The sequence below is a fragment of the Rhinolophus hipposideros genome, assembly GCF_964194185.1.
Source record: "Rhinolophus hipposideros genome assembly, chromosome: 11".
NCBI lineage: Eukaryota > Metazoa > Chordata > Mammalia > Chiroptera > Rhinolophidae > Rhinolophus > Rhinolophus hipposideros.
The window spans coordinates 37336867-37358029 of record NC_138057.1 but is presented as its reverse complement, the minus strand read 5'-3'; the positions used below and the strand labels follow the sequence as shown (position 1 = coordinate 37358029).

The 21163-nt window shown below is 38.5% G+C and overlaps 1 protein-coding gene across 11 annotated transcripts in view; it reads left to right on the top strand.

The window, feature by feature from the left end:
* The window catches only part of TRPM3 (transient receptor potential cation channel subfamily M member 3), an 821435-nt gene that overhangs the window by 456556 nt on the left and 343716 nt on the right, over nt 1–21163 (top strand). The gene's annotated exons all lie outside the window — the stretch shown is intronic.

The window sequence follows — 21163 nt, the reverse complement described above, 5'->3', positions numbered from 1 at the left end:
ACAGAAAAATACAACCATGGTTCAGATGAGAGAAGAGGAAGCCTGAACTGAGCAGTTTCTTTAAAAGTGATGCTCACATATTCCCTTCCAAAATAGGTCATTTAAAGGGTAATTATTTATATTGGAAATGATTCATTGCTAGTCTCTTAAAAATTGGCACCCCCTTACTTTATATAAGATACAATTTAATTTATAGCACTTTGAAATATGTGAATTTCAGAAACACAATATTTCTTGAGACATACAGTTGTGCTAGTTCTATTTTTGTAGCCCGTTCGAAACATGGTGAGAAGAAACCCAAGTATTTCTAAAATCTATTCTCCCAGGGAATAAAAATCCCTTTTGAGCATTTTATGCCTTTGTTTTTAAACATGTGCATGTGTACACACACACACACACACACACACACACACACACACACCCATGTAATGTCCTCACATCAGTGACTAACAAATAGCCCAGGACCAAGAGAAGCACATTTTGACTTCCTTCATTCCTACACAAGCATTTCAAGCGCAGGGATTTTGGACCAAAGAACGTGTTATCAAGGAACAAGGAGCCAGGGCGTCACCTTTCAAGACCTATTTATTTCATAACTTACACTGAAAGCTTCTATCTTGTTATAAACTCTTAAACTGTACTGTCTGTTTTATGGTGCTGTATTAAATTTTGTAGGCTCTAGGCAGAAGTTCAAAGTAGGCTTTCTCACATTCTTCATTTTTATTGCCAATAGGAGGCATGAGGAAGGAAATGTTTGAAAAGGGAAAGGTTTGGACTCAATTACTGCTTTTTAGAGGTTTCCTGATTTAAGGCCTGTGCATTTAGCCTCTCGGAGTAGAGACAACATGCTTCAACATGAAGGTCCTGCATCTTCTGTTTGAACGTGGGTTGCACTTTACATCCACTGGATTTGTGGACTGAGAGAAATAATAGATCTCATCTCAGAATGGAATAGGCATTTAAACCACCACTTGAGAGCCAGAATTTCTGAGTTCCCAACTCCTCTAACTATTAGCTATGTGATCTTCGGCAAGTTATTTATATACTCTAGTTTCCTCATTGTACTAAAGGCGTAAGGTTAGAACTTACGGTACCTTTCTCAAAGAGACGTATGACAGTTAAATTAATATACTTCAAGTGCCCACAACAGAGTCTTGCATATACTTGCTTAATAAATGTTAGATGTTATTATCTCCATGGGAAATGCACACATGCTTCCTATGCAAGTAGAAATTCCTCTACATAGTGGATTTTGGTTATAAAAAGGGAAAGAAAGATCATTATGCTTTTATTAGATACTTCTATGACTTCATTGAGTCTAGTGACATGATTTGTTTTTATTTGAAACACATAGAAGATACAGTTTGGATGAATGTCCAAGTTCCTAATCTAAACAATCCAAACCAATTGGGATTTAGCTTGAAAAACATATCAAGCTTACACTGATCTTACTGAAGTCCCAAGATTTTCAAAGAAAATTTTGATCTTGGTCCAAGTCAAAAGGGCGAAAAGCACCAACCCCTCCCGCTAACCATATAGAAGAACTAAGAAAATGAAAAGTCGACAACAATAATAACAGGGAGAAAGCTCTTCCCAGTTGTAAATCTTTGGGGAATGCTGTTTCTCCAAGTTAAGAGTTCAGTGGCTATCACTTCTAGGTTTTTAGCTAAGCCCGTGGGCAAGATGGGAAGGTTATTTCACTACAGGGTTTATAACAAACTAAAGGAGATGGAGTGAAAGTGGAAAAAAAGATGTGCGTTTATGTAGTCCTTGGTGATAACGTCAGGATAGTGCATGTGCTGTTTTTCCTTCCATTTGTCCCTTGGAAGAAAACAACTGTCAATTTTTGTTTCTGTTATAGGTATAAGTAAGTATAGGTGTGTGGGTGGTGAAAAAGGAAAATTGATGAATTTGCTCTTCAAATAATGTCACATTTTAAAAACATCATAATGCAGTTTCATCACACATACACACGTATTTCCTTTTTGCAATATAACAAATTATCACAAACTTGGAGACTTAAAACATCCATTTATTATCTCATAGTTCTGCGTCAAAAGTCTGGCACAAAATGACTGAGTTCTCTGCTCAGGGTATGGCAAAGTTGAAATCAAGATGTCAGCCAGCTGCATTCTCACATAGAGAGCCAAGTAGGGAGAAATCTCCCTCTAAGCTCCTTTAGGTTGTTGCAGAATTCATTTCCTTGCAGTTGTAAAGCATCTTAGGTCACCCAGCTAGAAAATGACAAGTCAAGATTTTAAACTTTCAAGTATTTGGATTCAAAGTCTACATACTTTATTCCATACCTGTGGTTCTCAAACATTAAGATGCATCTGACTTATTAGTGACAGTCATTGTATCAGATATACGTGTCTCTGGTTTTCAAGTTCCAAAAAATAATCAGAATTCATCCCTGGAATATAATCTTCATCGCAACAAAGTGATCATTTCACAACAGAAATAATGGTTCATGAAATATTGGGGAATATAATAAATGTTAGAGACCTCAGAAAGGAAAGAACACAAGGAATGGAGGAATGAAGCAGAATTTTTCAACTACTGAGTATATTTCTATTATAATCTGCCTCAAATAACATATACAGAAGTCACATCTTACTCAGTCTAAGTACGTTCAAAATTCAGGAGGAAATACAAACGTTAGGTAAAGTCAGAATTATCTTTGAAAACCAGATAAAGGGATAGAACAGATAGACCATTCTTCAGTTAAGTAGTAGTTCAAGTATTTGGCTAAAGTTTGGCAGCCATTTAGTATTTAAACAAATATCAGCTCTTGTTTATCATCATTTTGGTTGTGTTGATTTTGCTGAGTCCATATGATTTCACTTGAGTTTAGTGGACATACAAGGTCTGACAAATAAGTTCACGAACTTGTAGTGATTATCGCTAACCTTTTTTTGATATCAAAGGGATTATTCATTATGAATTTGTACCAACTGGACAGTTAACCAGGTTTACTATTTGGAAGTGCTGAAAAGTCTGCGTGAAAAAGTTAGACCACCTGAACTTTTCACCAACAATTCATGGCTCTTGCGTCATGACAATGCACCAGCTCACATGGCACTGTCTGTGAGGGAGTTTTTAGCCAGTAGACAAATAGCTGTATTGGAACACGCTCCCAACTCACCTGATCTTGCCTCCAATGGCTTCTTTCTTTACCTGAAGATAAAGGAAATATTGAAAGGAAAACATTTTGATGACATTCAGGACACCAAGGGTAATACGATGACAGCTCTAATGGACATTCCAGAAAAAGAGTTCCAAAATTGCTTTGAAGGGTGGACTAGGCACCGGCATCAGGGCATAGCTTCCCCAGGGGAGTACTTTGGAGGTGACCGTAGTGATATTCAGCAATGAGGTATGTAGCACTTTTTCAAGGATGAGTTCACGAACTTAATTGTTTGACCTTGTATGCTGCAGTTCTACTGTAGGAATATTTTTTAAAGCTCTTTGAGTTGGATTTCTATCCCTGACTGGGAGGTTCACCAAAACAATGATGTCTGAGCTGCATGCAACTCATATTGAAAAAGTAGGAAAAGGAAGCAAAGGAAGAAGAGATGAGCTGAAGATTTAAAAATAAAAGTAGTGTCCACACCATTGTTTTAAATAAACATCTTTCAAAAACAGCTTTTCTAGAAGCTAAAATAGTATATTTGAGCTTTGTCGATAAGGCAAAGTTCTTGGTAGGCTTGCATTAACAAAGGTTTAAGACCCTTGCGTTTGAAGTTTTTTCTAAATTAAACTTTTCTTTCACCTTCACCCATTTCTTCCACTCTCTCCACCCCCACATCCCCTCCACCTCTGGCAACCACCAATCTAGTCTCTGTATCTATTATTTCGTTTCGATTTTTGTTTTGTTTTTGTTTTTGTTTTTTATAGCTGAGATTATGTAGTATTTATCCTTCTCTGTCTGACATATTTAGCTTAGCATAATGCCCTCTAAGTTCATCCATGTGTCTCGCAATGGCAGAATTTCCTTTGTTTTATGGCTGAATAAAATTCCAGTGTGTGTGTGTGTGTGTGTGTGTGTGTGTGTGTGTGTATCACATATTCTTTATTTATCTGTGATAAAAGTGATTAATATATTCCTATACTAATCTATTCCTATACTGATCAATAAATTAAATTTAAATCTAAATTTAAATTAAATAAAACTTTAAAAACCCAGTTCCTCAATCACACTAGTTATATTTTAGATGCCCAAGAGCCAAGTGTGGCTAAAGGCTACCATATCGGAAAGATACAGCAGAGATACAGAACATTTCCATCATCCAAAAAGCTTAATGGAAAATATTGATCCACCATTGGCTAAATGATGCTCCTTAAAGGATAACTACAGATAATAAAATACTGATATCACCTGTGTTCTTCGGAGGTGTTAATCTTTTTCTTCTAATACCAGAGATCTAAAGAGGCTCAACTAAATTAAACATCTGCGTTTGCATACCTACTGTATTCTGCTTGTCTACATTTTTGGGAAACCACAAATGCTAAATAAAGAAGCAAAACAACATAGTGGAAGAAAAATATTGCTGCTTCCAAAACTGGTTAATTCTCTTATGAATTTAACTACCAAAGGCCAATTACCATAGGTTTGTAGGTCTTCATTTCCTCATCTGTCAAATGGATTAATAATATTGACCTCGCATGGAAATTTTGTGAGTTGACTTAGATAATTCAAGGGGGAAATATCTCAAAGTACCCAATGATTCTGAATTATAAAAAACTTCCTCTTGAAATGAATATGTAACCAAGTCTGTTGTTTATAAAAGTACAAGTAATAAAGATGTACCAATTTAAAGCAAAAATATATAACTAAAGCCAGTAGCAACCAAAGAATTATCTAGAATTTAGACTCAAAAAGCATTTCTTCCAGGAGGAATATTTTTATCACTGGTATTATTGAATTGCCAGTGCATGATAAAAAGCATGATTTTTCGTCATTTTTCTGTCCTTGCCTGTGGTATACCTGAGTGTCCCGTGTAACTGTTCCAAGTGGATTTCTCTCTTCAAACTCTTGGTCCTTCAAATCTTTTTTTCCAAGTGGATTTCTCTCTTCAAACTCTTGGTCCTTCAAATCTTTTCTTTTTTTTAAGATTTATTATATTCTGCTTATAATATTGCAAGTAGAACATGTTTATCTTCCCCTATTAGATGATTAATTCCTTGAGTACAGGGATCATATCTGGCCTGTTTTTATAACCCCCGAAAGAAGAGCCTAACTCAGTGCAAAGTCAATTCTCAGGAAACACTTGACTGTTGAGCTGATATTGCTAGCAAGTACTTTAGATGGACTTAGAAGCCAAATTTTATTCTTTTTTTAAAGTAGTGTTTTAGTTATAATATATAGTTTTGACCACAAGTAATAGAATAAATTCCTGACTAAAAATGAATACAGAGATTTCAATGCCTATATAAAAAGAAGTTTGGAAGTGTGCACCCCCAGAGCTGGTTCAGAGGCTCAGTGCTATAAGAGCACTGGATTGCCCTCTCTAGAATTGTCTAGAATTGACCTCTTCCTCATGGTCCCAAAATGGCTGTAGCAATTCCGCATAGCATGTCCTGACATCAAGCACACAAAGCAGGAAGCGGGGAAAGGAAAGATTCTCTCTTCCTCCATCTTTCTTTAAGAAAACATTCTTTCCCAGATACCCTCCAGCAGAGGTCTCCTTAAATCAGTTAGCACTGGGTATCACGGATTACTACCCCTGATATTTTCATCCTAAGGGATGTCTAGTATGGATCCCAACAGCCTCTGCCACAATATGGCTGTCCTTAACCCCTATGGATAATAATGCCATAATTAGACCTTTTTGTTGTCTCATTTCCTCTTACTTTTTCTTTTCCCATCTGTTCTTTTGGCATCCCATGCCAACTGCTGGGTGTTGTTATTTACATCTGTATCTTAAAGTGTGTTTAACTTGAGATAAAGAACCCAATAGCAAGAAGCCATAATCTAGGATAAAGATGCAGGAAGCTCCACATTACTCACAATATGTGGGATAAATGAGACAGTGGCTAACACATTAGTTTCCTATTGTTGCTGTGACACATTACTACAAATTTAATGGCTTACAACAATACAATATATTCTCTTACAATTCTGGAACTCAGATGTCCAAAAGGAATCTTAAGTGGCTAAAGTCAAGGTGTGACCAGGGCTGTTGTTTTCTAGAAGCTTGAGGGATCTGTTTCTTGCCTTTTCCAGCTCTTAGAAGGGCCAGTGTTTCTTGCCTCCTGGATGTCGGACTTTAATTTCCACTTCCATTGTCACATCACCTTCTCTCTCACTGGCCCTCTTACTGCCCTTTTATAAAGATCCTGTGTATACATTGGTCTACCCAGAAAATCCAAAATAAGTTTTCTATTTTAATATTCTTAAAACTGTAAAAATCCCTTTCACCATGTAAAATAATAGGTCCCAGGGTTCCAGGGATTAGGACATGGACACCTTTGGGGGCCTTCATTCAGCCTACTATAGTTGGGAAGTTTTATTGTATACCGTGAGAAATATGTGGAAAATAAGGAATATACTCGGTCTGACAATTAAGTTTGTGAACTTGCTCCAATGATGTTGCTAACCTTTTTTGGTATTAGAGGGATTATTCATTATGAATTTGTACCAACTGGACAAACAGTTATCCAAGTTTACTATTTGGAACAGCTAAAAAGGCTGTGTGAAAAAGATAGATGACCTGAACTTTTTGCCAACAATTCATGGCTCTTACATCACAACAAGGCACCAGCTCACCCAGCACTGTCTGTGAGGGAGTTTTTCGCCAGTAAACAAGTAACTATTGAAACACCCTCCTTATTCACCTGATCTGGCCCCACTGACTTCTCTCTTTACCAGAAGATAAAGGAAATATTGAAAGGAAGACATTTTGATGACATTCAGAACATCAAGGGTAATATGACGACAGCTCTAATGGCCATTCCAGAAAAAGAGTTCCCAAATTGCTTTGAGGAGTGGACTAAGCACTGGTGTCGGTGCATAGCTTCCCAAGGGAAGGACTTGGGAGGTGACCACAGTGATGTTCAGCAATGAGGTAGGTAGCACTTTTTCTAGGATGAGTTCACAAACCTGATTGTCAGACCTCGTATTTATTTGTTCTTTCACCAACATCACAGTGTTGATTACTTTCTTTTTATAGTATGTCTTAGAGTTTAGTCATGCCAGTCTTCCAGCTTTGTTCTCCTTAAATATTACATTGGCTGTTTAAGGGCTTTTGCCTCTCTATTTAAACTTTAGGATCAGTTTGTCAATACCCATAAAATAACTCAGTGAGATTTTTATTGGGATTACATTGTATTTATAGATTAAACTGGAAAGAACTGACATTTTGGCAACATTGAGTCTTCTTCTCCATGAATATCTCTCCATTTACTGAGTTCATCTTTGATTTCTTTCATCAGAGTTTTGTAGTTTTTTTTTGTTTTTTTTTAATATCGATCTTGTACATATTTTACTGATTTATACCTAAGTATTTCATATTTGGGTGCTAACATACTTGACATTATGTTTTAAATTTCAAATACCATTTTCATGGCTGGTATATAAGACAGTAATTGACTTTAAAAAAACATAAGCTTGTATCCTTGCTATCACCTTGCTATAATTACTTAGTAGTTCCAGGAGGCTTTGTTGTTGTTGTTTTTGTTGTTGTTCATTCTTTCAGATATTCTACACAGATGATATGTAATCTATAAACAAAGACAGTTCATTTCTTCCTTCCCAATTGATATACCTTTTCTTTTCTTTTCTTATTGCATTAGCTAGGACTTCCCATATGATTCTGGAAAGGAGTGGTGAGGGGTGACATCTTTGCCTCATACTTGACCATAGTGGGAAAGGTTTGAGGTTCTCACCATTAATCATATGAGAGCTGCATATTTTTGTAGATTTTTTTTGTCAAGTTGAGGAAGTTTCCCTGTATTACTGTTTCTTAAAAGGGAAGGAAAATATTTCTAGAAACCTCTCAGCATATTTCTTATTCCATCCCATTGGACAGAATTGCATCACATGCACATTCTTAACTCTGTCACTGGCAAGGAAATGGAATTACTAAGACTGGCTCAGACTAATCAAGATTTACCTTTGGGTTGAAATGAGACCCAGCTTACACTAAGCACATGGTCAGTTCATACATGAACACAATATTTTATCAATGCAAAAGCAGTAAAAGAGAGGCTACAGAAGGACTTGAATTGTCTGCCAGCAGCATCTGCCACAGTCAACCTCTTTGGCTACCCAAGGTTCCTGAACATCTATCACCCCACACATATACATTTAAGAAATGGCGTACCTGCACTGGCATAATGGCATAAAATATACTGATCTCCTCTCCTATGATGAAGACTTCAAATCTTAACCAGTTTTCTGGTTCTGGGGGGAGTCTCTGTTGGGAATTAGGTGCATTAGGTCTGGATATGACTACTCATTTTCAAGTATTCTAGAAGTATGTATTTTCAAGTATGTAGAAGACATGTTGTTCAATCCTGTCACAGCAAACTACTGTGCCAAAAAAGTAAATGGATAACTACAATTAAAACTACTATTCAGAAAAAGGGAAAAATGACAAACAACACACTGACTGAAGAATGGCTTATATCATATCTTGCTACACAGGAAAGGTGACAACTCTCTACTCTGGTAAAGGTCAGTTAATCAATCTTGTCATCTCTGATTCTCCCCTAAGAAAGGCTCTTTCTTATCTGTTGTCCTTCAAAATGACATCGGAGACATATTGAGTACAATGTCCTTTTAGTATTCTACTTTTTGTAGGTATGAGTTGTAGAGCCCTAAAATCACTATCGGGTTTGTTACAGATTATTTTGTCAGGCATGTGGTAACTTTAGCAGTCTAGTACTCAGAAACAAAAATCATAAGGCTCGCTTTCTCTTTTTTTTTTTTTGCCCTCAATCTGTTTATATTGTAAAACCAGAGCTAACAATCTCCTTGTGCATAATCCTTGAGAATATCTATATTGTCTTCTGGTCAGTCATTGGTCTATTTCCTCTGCTAATCCCAGTAACTTTGATTTTAATGGCTCCAGTTAAAATATGAAATAGTATCTCCAGTGGTATGGTAAGACATTTCCCTTAGACTTATCTTTGCCATCAGTCTTTTCCCCTTTGTTAAGCAGAGAATGAGTCAGAGGAGGTGCTTGGAAGATGCAGGGGCCCATTGTTTTCTCAGATGTATCTCCTGCCTCTGTATTTATGCTAAGTGAAGGTGAGAATTCCATTATTCCAGCACAGCAAGTCTTCAAATTATAGAAATCTTTGTTAATTTAAATTGTAGGCTATTGGCAGGAAGAACTTCTCTCAGTAAGTTTGACTCTTTAAAGACTATACTGAATTCTGCAAGGCTGTAGGCAACACATATGAACAGGCTGAATTTTCCTTTTAATATCAGTCTTGTTAATAAAATTGTGTTCATTTCAAAATAATAAGGCAATAAATAAACTAAACATTTTGACATTGAATGACAAAGCTTATCAACTCCCAATCTAGGAATAGTGGAATTCTCAGTACCCTCTATCTGTTTTCTGCCTTCAATCAAATTGTCATTTTAGCATCTGTTAACTTATAATGCACCATTCCCGATTATCCTTGGACCAAACACTTAGTTGATAGGTAATGCTTTTAACACTTTTAGAAAAGTACGGGTAGTGGCTATTGGGTAGGCAATAATTGTGTCTTCCTCTGGTTTCTGGTTTACACAACTAGACTGATGGAGTTGAGAGACTGAATATACAAATGGACAATAGCCAGACCATATATAAAAGAGAACTCTGCACCATGATCAACAGCAGCAGACCAGGAAGCTAACCTCCTATTTATAGTTCCCATTTCAGGAAGTCAGACTATTGTCTCTTGCAACCTGTCCAGGAAACCAAGCAACAATCCCTGTAACAATCAGCCCCAAACACCCAGGGCTTGATTAATAACTGACATATTTCCTAATTTTTGCCTCCATTTCCAATGTAGGACCAACTCAAGAAAGCCAGATATGTACTTCTAATCAATCACACAGGATGGCCACTTCTAATTAGTCCACTTACAGCTACCTAATGTCAACAGCCTCTAATCAGGGCATAACTGAAGTCTGTCTTTTTCTCACTATAAAGCATTCCCACCCTTCTGCCCACCTTTGATTCTCTGCCAAATGCCAGAGATGTTGACTGACTCCCTTGCACCAAATAAATAGTTTTTGCTTAATCCCATTTGAGTAGTCTTTTGGTTAATTTCCACAGAGGTGTCTTTCAATGAGAGAGAAAATGCTGGGATAAGAGAAAGTGAATCTTGGATAGGCTGTGTTTGTTATCTTTGAAGAATTAAAGTACACATGTCAAGCAAGCACTTAGTTATATTGGTCTGAAGGGTCTAAGTTGTGAAGCATGGATAAAATTGCTTGGGGAAATATACAAAGTGAGAAGATATGAGGTATTAGAATTGATGCTGGAGGAACTCCTACATGTAATGGCTGGGAAAAGCAACATCAGCTTATAAAAGAGTATGAAGAGATAATAGGAGGATCAGAGAAAAACTAGGACAGTGGGATCATAAATATCAAGGAAGAGAGGTTTTATAAGAAGGAAGGGATTGACAGCATCTAATGCTGACGAGAGCTGAGTAGATTTAGCAATACAGAAGTCAGTGTGTCTCTAGCAGAAACGCTACTGTGATGGCATAGATTCCAGACTTGTGGAGGTTAACTAGAAAAAGAGATGAGAAAAGGAACACTGAAAGTTAGAGAACTTGCAATAAATTTGGCTCTAAAGAGGGAGAATAAAAATGTGCTGGGAGCTGGAGTAAGATTTGAGGATCAGAAAGGGTTATTTGAAGATAACTAAGGTTGTGTGTGTTTAAATATTGGCAGGATGGATACATTTGAAAGGATTTGGTTGATGATATGGGAAAGGAAGATGGATAACCATATGTCAGATTCCTGAGGAGACTAGAGAGGAGGAATCTAAAGCGTAGATAACAGAAAAAAATAACACCTTTATCAGGAAAGAAGACAGGGACTGTTATCTAGGTCACTGGGTTTGTCATTTCCAAGATAGTTCCTTTGGAAAGTTTAGATTTTCTGAGTAATATGAAGTGAGATTGGAAATGTTTCAAATAGTCAATGTGAAATTTAGGAGAGGTAGATTACTAGGGAAGTGATGGAAAGAATACCAGGTATAACTGAAGGCCCATTTGAGGTTTATAACCTTGAATTTATTGTTATATCAGTAAATTGATCCAAGAACGTGAGGTTGTACATTATAACTGACTTGCAGAAATAAAGTCACCAGAGAGACATCGGGCTAGGCTGAAAGAGAAAAGAGAACATTCATGATGGATGAGGTGAAATTAGTTCGGAGGGTGTATATAACCCAGGACTGAGGTTTAGATGATGAAATAGCACCAGTCCTCTAAGGTTTCTGGAGAAGCAGGAAGCTTAGTCACATCAGTATATCAAGGTACTTTAGCGTATGTCCTCTTGGAATCATTTTATAAGTCTCCTAAGAATACTTTTCGTGCGTTATTGGATGGAGTCCATTTGGGGATAAAACAAGGCTGATATTTTCTAAGATTAAAATGCTTCTATGCTTTTCTATTGCATTTTTGAAATTTACATAATGTGTGTCTTAGAAGCATGAGCTTCAAAATGGAATGAGGAAAAAGATGCTGCCATGCTCACATTATAATTATTGGCATTAACTGAGTACTTACAATGAGCCAGACACTTTGCCAAATGCTTGCCTACATTACCTCATTTCATCCTCCCAACAAGCATATCATCTAGATACCATTATCATCTCTATGTTACTGTCCAGGAAACTAAAATTTTCAGAGGGTAGGTGATTTTCTGGATGTCCCCCTACTCGAAAGTAATGGGACCAGGACCAGAAAGCTGGACCTTTTCAAGCAAAATACAGAGGGCGCCAAAAAATGTGTACACATTTTAAGAAAGGAAAACTGTATTAAAATTGTAATACTCAATATATATCAATAACAAAAGATGAATACAAGTCATTTTTGATGTCTGCAATTACAAAAGGTGCTCAAAGTGGTCACCCTCAGCATCCAGACACTTCTGATTATGGCGAACTGCTTGAGCAACATTGACTAAAGTGCCCACTTGTATACCTTTTTTTGGCACCCCCAGTATTTGTGTCAGCAAACGTGATCTTCAGGAACTCCCCAATTCTTTTTGCAGCTGTCTCCTTTTAAGCTTTACTTTCTCAGATCTTGCCTGACACTCCCACCTCATCCAGATGACACATTTTCTATCTTCTTTCCCACTAAGGCAATAAAATAGTCTTGCTAATGGGTTGATCATGTACTCCCAGACATCTTATTCATAATTTATTAGGAAAATTTCTCAAGACAGTGGCCTAAATTGAAGAGATAGCTCTAATGGTGCTTTTACTCTCCTGTTCTCAAGCCATTGTGTGTTATAAAACTGCAGAAGAGGTGACAGTACTGTTTGCATACACTACGGCCCTAAAAATCAAGACATATGAAACTCTGGACCATATGACATTGTCATCTGTCTCAGTAGAAGTGAACAAGTCCATGGAAATGGGGAGCAGAAAACTGACAGAAATTCTAGGTTCATCAAAGCTCATACTAATTAGGAAGCAACTTCTTTAATGTGACTCTTGAGCCTCCCAATCACCCAAGAAAAGACACATTCATGTGTGTGCTTACATGGGTACGTGTGTGTATGAAAATTGCTTTAGATGTCTTGTGTGTGTGTATTCTAACATTGTAAGATTTTTAAAGTTTGTGTTGTGATAATTTGATATGTGTGTACATTGTGAAAAGATTCCCCCCATCCATCACCTCACATAATTTTTTGTGACAGACTTTTTTTAACATAAATTTTATTGGGGAATATTGGGGGACAGTGTGTTTCTCCAGGGCCCATCAGCTCCAAGTCGTTGTCCTTCAATCTAGTTGTGGAGGGCGCAGCTCAGTTCCGAGTCTAGTCACCGTTTTCAATCTTTAGTTGCAGGGGGCGCAGCCCATCATCCCATGTGGGAATTGAACCGGCAACCTTGTTGAGAGCTCATGCTCTAACCAACCTTAGCCATCCAGCTGCCCCTCTGGAAGCTCAGCAGCAGCTCGTTGTCTTCAAACTAGTTGTGGAGGGTGCAGCTCACTGGCCCAGGTGGGAATCAAACTGGCAACCCTGTTGTTGAGAGCCTGCGCCCTAACCAACTGAACCATCAGGCCCCCCGTGTGACACAGACTTCTTAAAATAAATGAATATAATGTACTTTCTTAGTTCTAAAACATAGGCAAGATGGAGAAGAGGCGAAGAGGCCGTGTAGCAGTGTGCCCATCTCTATAGTGAAACATCTACCTTAGAAGTTGAGGCAAAGACAGCACAAAACCTCCACAGATTGGGTTCTCCCATTAAGAGAAAAAAAAAAATTCAGTTCATTTTTAATCACCTCTGCCCACTTTTTTAGTGAGAAGTTCAAGGCAAGGCCGTTGACGGGAAAGGGGGGATAATTGGTTGACAAGGGCTAGGATGATACTGGACAGATAAATTGGGGGTGGGAAGTAAAGGAGATGGAAACCAGATGAGTGAATTTAGAGAGATGAGTAAATCAGTCAGCTGGGAAAGAGACTGGAGCAAAATAAGTACATGAAGCAGATGTCGTAGAACCCTAGGGAGCCACCAACAGAAGTGAGCAGAGGGAATAAGAAAAACGAACACCTACTCACAGCTGGCATTGATTAGTTTCCGACATCAGGAACACAACGGAAAACCATTTTCAAACCACTTTAGAAAAGCAAGGGGGAAATAATATACCTCGCCCAGACTGCCCCCCTCATATGTCTTTCTTACCACTAACTCTGATCTCTCTCATGCTGCTTCTCTCTTTGGTTTATCTTGCCTGTTATCACTCAAATCTTTCTTTTTGCCACCCCCACCCCCTCCCCTGAGATATCCAGAAATCCCAATTCCTTGATAAAGCCTTTCCTGGTTAAATGAAGAGGTCAGGATTACCTCTTCTTCCAGTGGACTGTCAGCATGACCAGTCCTCTCACCATAACTTTAGCTCTTGGCTTACTGTGCAGCGTGCGTGTGTGTCTGTCTGTCTGTCCTAACCCCTAGTGTGACTGTATCTGGAGAGAAGTTCTTTAGGAGGTAATTAAGGTTAAATGAGGGCATAAGGGTAGAGCTCTAATCTGATAGGACTGTGGCTTATGAGAAGAAGAGAGAGACCCAGTCCTCTCTCAAGGAACCCCCCACTCCCTGTCACCACATTAGGACATAACACAAAGGTGGCTGTCTACAAGCCCAGAAAAGAGCCCCCACTAGAAACTGAACCCTGCTGACACCTTGATCTTGGACTTTTCAGTCTCCAGAACTGTGAGAAAACAAATGTCTGTTGTTTAAGCCACCAGTCTGTGGTATTTTGTTATGGCAGCAAGAAAAGGCCATGACAGTGTGTGTGGGTAGGGGTGGCGACAGTTGTGAAAAGTGTTGGTTAAATGTACGTCATTCCTGTTGGAATAAAACTCCCACAAGGCAAGGATTTTCCATTCAACTGTATTTATAATAAGGAGCACAATGTTTATGTAAAGCAAGTACCTAATAAATGCCAGTAAATTGTGCTGTTTCTTTTAATATTAATAAGTCTTTTCTGCCTATTTTGCTTTATGCATCTAGTTGTCTCCCCCCTTTACTTTACCCTCTGCTTCCATTAAACTTCCATTTACCAGTCCCAGATATAGCAGTACTGCAAGTGCTGGATTATACAGGACACATTTGGAATAAAGTTATCTAATAGCTTGTTGGAGTGTTGGGAAGCTATGCTAATTAGGTGCAGCTCTCTTTCACACTCTTTAGCATCTTTATTAAACTCAAGTTATAGTCAGCTATATGCATTTTTAGGTGTAGAACTCAACTCAGATACACTATTTCAAGTAAGGACACCTGCAGTTATCAAGAGGTAGGTATCGTATGAGAATATAGCCAAAAAACACTTTTCCCACTATCATTGTGTTGAAAAAACAGTTCAGGAGAAGCCTGGAAGTAATTAGATGCCATTAAGAAGAGGTAAAAGGGCAATTCTTCATTCTCTTTCCTGGGCCAGCACACCCACAGTATAATTTAAATCCAGAAATCCTTCCCTCTGACTCAGGATGGTGGTTCTTGGGGGGCTTCTCCTCCTGTGGGGAATAATTGTGCCCCCAGAGACTTACCCTCTTTAACCATTAGGTATTCCAATCTAGGAACATGGACCTCAGTAAAGAATATTTGCAAGGTTGGCAAAAAGCAAGTGTTTGCCCTCTATCAAGCTTCAGAGTCAACTTGGAGAATAAAATGGCATGGGCATTTAGCGGAAAGGTTACTTTGGGTTCTGTTCCCAGTATGAGGGAGGGGGCAAGGGGTGGCAGAGCATATTGAGACCTTCAATTTTCTTACAACCTTTTTAATTTTTCTACATTATACATCAATACCCCCAAACACTTTCTTATACTGGATTTTGTATTGCACTCGTATATCAGTGAGGAAGGCTGATTGCTAATTCTTACAGTGTACTGGCCAGTTATGGGGAGGGGAACCCTACTCTCATCATCTACCCCTCCAACTTCCATTCCTATCCATAACCCTCCAACGCCCACGAAAACGCTCCTGAGGTCAGGAGTCAGGACCTGGAGCTGTTTCCTAAGGACTGCAGATGCTCCTAACCCACATCCCTATTCCCTCTCCTACTCACAGCACCGCCATCTGCATGGGTTTAGACCTTTGAAACCATTGTGGAACCATATGTAAGTCAAAAATGTAAACAAGCCAAAATGGAATGGACATATAATTTATCATCCTAACCTGGACATTTGTGACAGTAAAAGTTGGAACTAGCGACAAATGCCAGGACAAGAGGCATAAGCCAGGAATGTCCAGAGCTAATGGGGGATGTATACTGACCCTAATCCAAAACATAAAAGAGGTATAAGGAAGTTTGTTTTCCATGATCCCTAATTTGATTTGGAAATACTGGATTTGAAAAAGAAAAAAATTATCTCTTTAACATAAACTTATTTATTTTTTGAAGGGGTTGATACTTGGTCTGATTACTGTTAAATTTAGTGGTTCTCAAGTATATTCTGGACAGTAGCATGAGAATTCAGATCTGAGAACGTGTGAAAAATACAAATTCCTCAGGCCTACCCCACACCTTCTAGGGGTGTGGCCCAGGATCTTGTGTTTTAGCATGCCTTCTAGGTGCTTCTGATACCTGCTAAAGTTTCAGAACCATTGGGCTAATCTGTTCAGCCTTGAAGACAGCTTGTTAGGGGGATTCACCAGGGATTTTTGGATTGGCTTCCTATCCAGTAGGAAAGGAAAATGCATGGGGGAACCTAACCAGAATGTGCAGATAACTGATAACCCTGCTGCAGTCACTTACCCCTAAGTCTAGCTGTCTATCAAAGTCTTCACTTATTAGCTAGTTGCCTGATGCTGAAGGTGGCAGCCTCTTCACAAGCCACATGTAGGCTTTTATAAAATGCTTTTGTTTCTTGGAGTAGACCTTAATTTCAGAAGTTCGTTATGTGTGATAGTACAGGAATGTATGGACTGCGTGGCTGTGACATTGGGCAAGTACTTTCTCCATCTTTCATGCATCAGTCAGACTGGCTTAGGAGATGCTATCAAACAAACCCCAAAATCTTAGTGGCGTAAGACAATAAGGCTTATTTCTTGCTCATGCTTTACGTCTATCATAGTTTGGTGGGATGGAAGGGTAGGAGGGTCCTACTTATTGGAGTAACTCAAGGACCAATGTCCCCATCCAAAACATTGCTGCTCTCCATACAAAGGACAAGGGTTCTAGAGTGACTTTCATCAGCACTTAAGTGCTCTAACATGGAAGTGACATGTTTCATGTCTCACAGCTCATTGGCAAGTAATCACATGACACAACTCATGGAACATCAGATATTGAACAAAAGACATAAGAAATGACTTACATAATACATAAGAAAGTGGTGAGTGTGATGGGGAAAAGAAACAGAGAGCAGGTAAGGAGGATTGGGTGTACTGAGTGGACAAGAACGGGACAAAGTGGTCAGGGTAGACTTCAGGGAGAAGGTGGGTTTTGAACAAAGACTTAAAGGAGGTAAAGAAGTTAACCACGAAGGTAGGAGGGGCAAGAGCACTCTAGGCAAGTAAACAGAGGGAACTGCTAATACACGGTCAAATCCTCTTAGCTTAGATCACAGCTAGCATATTTAGGTGTGACCTGAAAAGAGTGTCAGTGAAACAGAGTGAAGTGAGTGATAGAGGAATGGTAGGAGGTGAGGCAGGAATGAGAAAGGGGCCAGACCTGTCTTTATAAGGACTTTGGCTTTTACTCTGACTGCAATGGTGGCGACCTATTACAAGCATTTGGGAGAGGACTGCCATGATCTAACTTGCATTTTAAATTGATTGCTTTGGCTGCCTTGTTGAGAATAGGAGGGTAAAGCCAGAAGGAGAGAAACCTTATTAGAAGCCATTGTCATAATCTGTGCACAAAATGGTGATTTGGTCCAGGGAGGTAGCAGATAATTGGGGATCAGAGAACAAATTCTAAATATGTTTAGAAGATAGAGACAAGCAGAATTTCCTGGCAGACTGGATATGAAATATGAGAGAAAGAATTGGACTTCAAGGTATTTGGCCCAAGCAATTGGACGAAATGGAGTGACCATCAACTGAAATGGGAAAGGCTGAGGGGGGAACAGTTTGTGGGAGGGAAGATCAAGTGTGTGAGATATTTAGTTGAGATGTAAGAGAAAACTTCTTGCAAAAGGCAGTCAAAACTGAAATTTAATAATCTTTAAACATCAAAAGAGAAGTAAAACCCATACTTTAGCATAGGCTATCTTCCCTAATGTCACCAATCCAGTTATATATAAAAGAGACCTGGGACAATTCTTTCAACAGAATGCTATGATTTTACTAGTTATTACATGTTTCATAGAGATTTCTCAAAATGTAGTAGGATGACTGAAGTTAAAATTCGAAGGCTAACAAGTGTAATCCCCCATTATCTGCATTTGCTTTCTGAGATGTCAACCACCGTCCAAAAATATCAAATGGAAAATTCTGGAAGAAAACCATTTTAAAATTTTAAAATGTTCACTGTTTCTGAATAAGGTGATAAAATCTCGAGAGGTTCTGCTCTGTCCCTCCTGAGATGTGCGTGAATCACCCTTTTGTCCAGTGTCTCCATGCTGTATAGGTTCCCACCACTTATCACATAGTAGTCACCATCTTGGTTATCGGGTCGACTGCAGTCGTATTGCAGTGCTGGAGTTCAAGTGACCCTTATTTTACCTAATAATGTCTCATTCACCTCAGCTCACCTCATCACATAGGCATTTTATCATCTACGTCACCACAAGAGGAAAGGTGAGTACAGTACAATAGGATATTTTGAGAGAGAGAGATCATTTTCACAGAACTTTTATTACAGTATATTGTTATAATTGTTCTGCTCCATTCTTAACTGTTGTTAATCTCTTATTACTGTGCCTAATTTATAAATTAAATGTTATTTAGGTATGTATATATAGGAAAAAACATGGTGTGTGTGTGTGTGTGTGTGTATATATATATATACATATATATATATATATATATATATATATGGTTTAGTACCCCCTTGGATAAAGGAAGACTACTGTATTCATCTTTATATTTACTCATTCAGCATGAATAGATATTTGATAAATTAATAAATGAAATTATGCCCCCCCCATACACATATCTCCCCAAGTCTATAGGTAGTAGTGAGCAATGGGATTGCCAATGGAGAGATATAATAGGAGACAAGGGGAACCAATTGGAAGGTATGGGTTTGAAATGATATATCATTTAGCCAAATGGGGACTTTATATATTGACCTATCTCTGGTATCAAAAAGCAGTGCACAATAGCCCTAGAAGTTGTTGTATTAGTAGTTGGAAATTCTTTTCTGCCTGAGAAAAGATGACTCATCTCAAGATATTTGCCAGGGAAATAACATTGAATCTTCTGATTTTCTTTCTTCCCTGGGGGAGAAAAAAATCTCATCTTTCTCTGGCATTTGTGGAAAAATTATGAATGTAGCATTTTAGAACAATTGTGTTCATTTCCCCGCGATATGGGTGGCATCCAAACCTCAATGTTTCGTGTTGAAGACACTTGCAGGGCACCTGGTGAGCCTGTAGCCATGTGACAAACTTCCGCCCATAAAACAGAGCTGTCTGCCACCAAAATAAATGTGTTTCCATTTTATGCCATTTATGTTTTATGAAGTTGTTTAAATTACGCTGATGGCAAATTAACACTAAGCTAAATGCCTTACCCCATGTTGGGAACTAGAGTATTTCTTTATGGAGGCAGTATTTCAGGAATTTATGTTGCAAACAAGGTACCGGAAATAACTTGAATGCTGATGTCTCTGAAGCACTACAAGCATCACTGTTGTAGTTGCACTAAATAAATATGATTGTCACTGGAAAAAGAAAAAGAACACAAGTTTTAGAAGGGGAGAAACCCATAACAGGATTTTCTGAGCAATATCAACTGACTAGAGTAAAATAAATGCACTATACTGAAAGGTAGTGTGGTAGGCATAGGGCTGTTTTTTCTTACACGCAGTGGGCTGGACTGCTTTTGTTTTGGTCACTAGACATAAACATCTAAGCAGACAGTGGTCCTGAAGAGCACCCCAGACATTATTCATTTTATATGTGCACATTAATCAAAGCTGCACTATGGACAGCAGTTGCTGACACACACACACCTTTTTCCCCCAACACATAGGTAAGAACACGTTTTAGATTCTTTGTATTTACATACCAGGGATGCCAAAAAAATGCATACTAGTGGACACTTTGGTGAACGTTCCTCAAGCAGTAGTTGACCATAATCAGAAGTGTCGAAGCTGATGGTAATTATTTTGAGCACCTCTTGTAATTGCAAAAGTCAAACGTGACTCGTATTTGTCTTTTGTTATTGTTATATATTGAGTATTATAATTTTAATAGTTTTTCTTCCTTTTTTAAAATGTGTATACATTTGTTTGTCACCCTCTTTATATTTCTTATGTTATTTTGACCCTTTGTACTTACAGTAATGCTGTGCCTTTCTCTTCTTAAAAAAAAAAAAAAAAGCTTGGATTTGAAAAAAGAATCATATTGTGGTGATTCACAAATGAGAGAATGACAACTCAAAAGGACTATCAGAATTGCCCACTGTCTATTAGTGGTAGCAGCTAGGGTCCTTTCTTCTCAGGAAGGAATTTTTATTAATAAGTTGTTTCCAAAATGCTCACTAGATACAAGTATAGTGGCACATTATCTCATTTAATCCTCACAATAATCCAGTGAGGTGGGGACTATTATTTTGCACGTTTTTACAGAAGAGGAAATTGAAGCATAAGGAAGTGAAGTGACTTGCCTGAGGACGTATAGCTTCTAAGGTGAAGAGCCAGGCGTTCAATGCAGGCAATCTGGTTGTCAGATTCCATGCCCTGAACCACTGCATAGACTGCTTTTAAAAGACATAAGCACTTTCAAAGAAATGAGCTTCTCTACAAGATGTTCTCATATTATAGCATTCATGAGACTATTGTAGCATATATCAGAACCCTCTGATTCACTAGCTTTGGGCAGAGGCCCAGAAATCTTCTTTCAGATTCAGGTGTCTGTGGATGAGCCACCCTTTGGAATACCTCTGCTATCTAGATAAGTGGTATCTGAGATGGGCGAGGGTGCTTTTGAATGTCTTGACTTCAGCATGTCCTTTGGACCTTCTGCCTAGTGGCCTGGCATCGTGAGAACTTTCACCTGTGTGTAGATATTGGTGAGTCTAGTTAAGAAATCACTAGAGGAATGACCCCTGGACAGGAGAAATGGAGCTTCCTTGTGCTATGTTTTCTTTCCCAATGAACAAAGCCTTCACTTCCTGAGGTTTTGGCTCATGGATGATGCTTGGTTCACCTTGCTCCTTCTGACCAATGTCTCATGCTGAGTTGTTCCTCACCAGGACTGTGAGCCTCTCAGTGCTCTCATTGTCCAGGGAATCTCAGCATGGGTTGTCCTTTCTACACTGGGAAGAGGCGAATTCTCACGAAGTAATTGCACTGAAAGT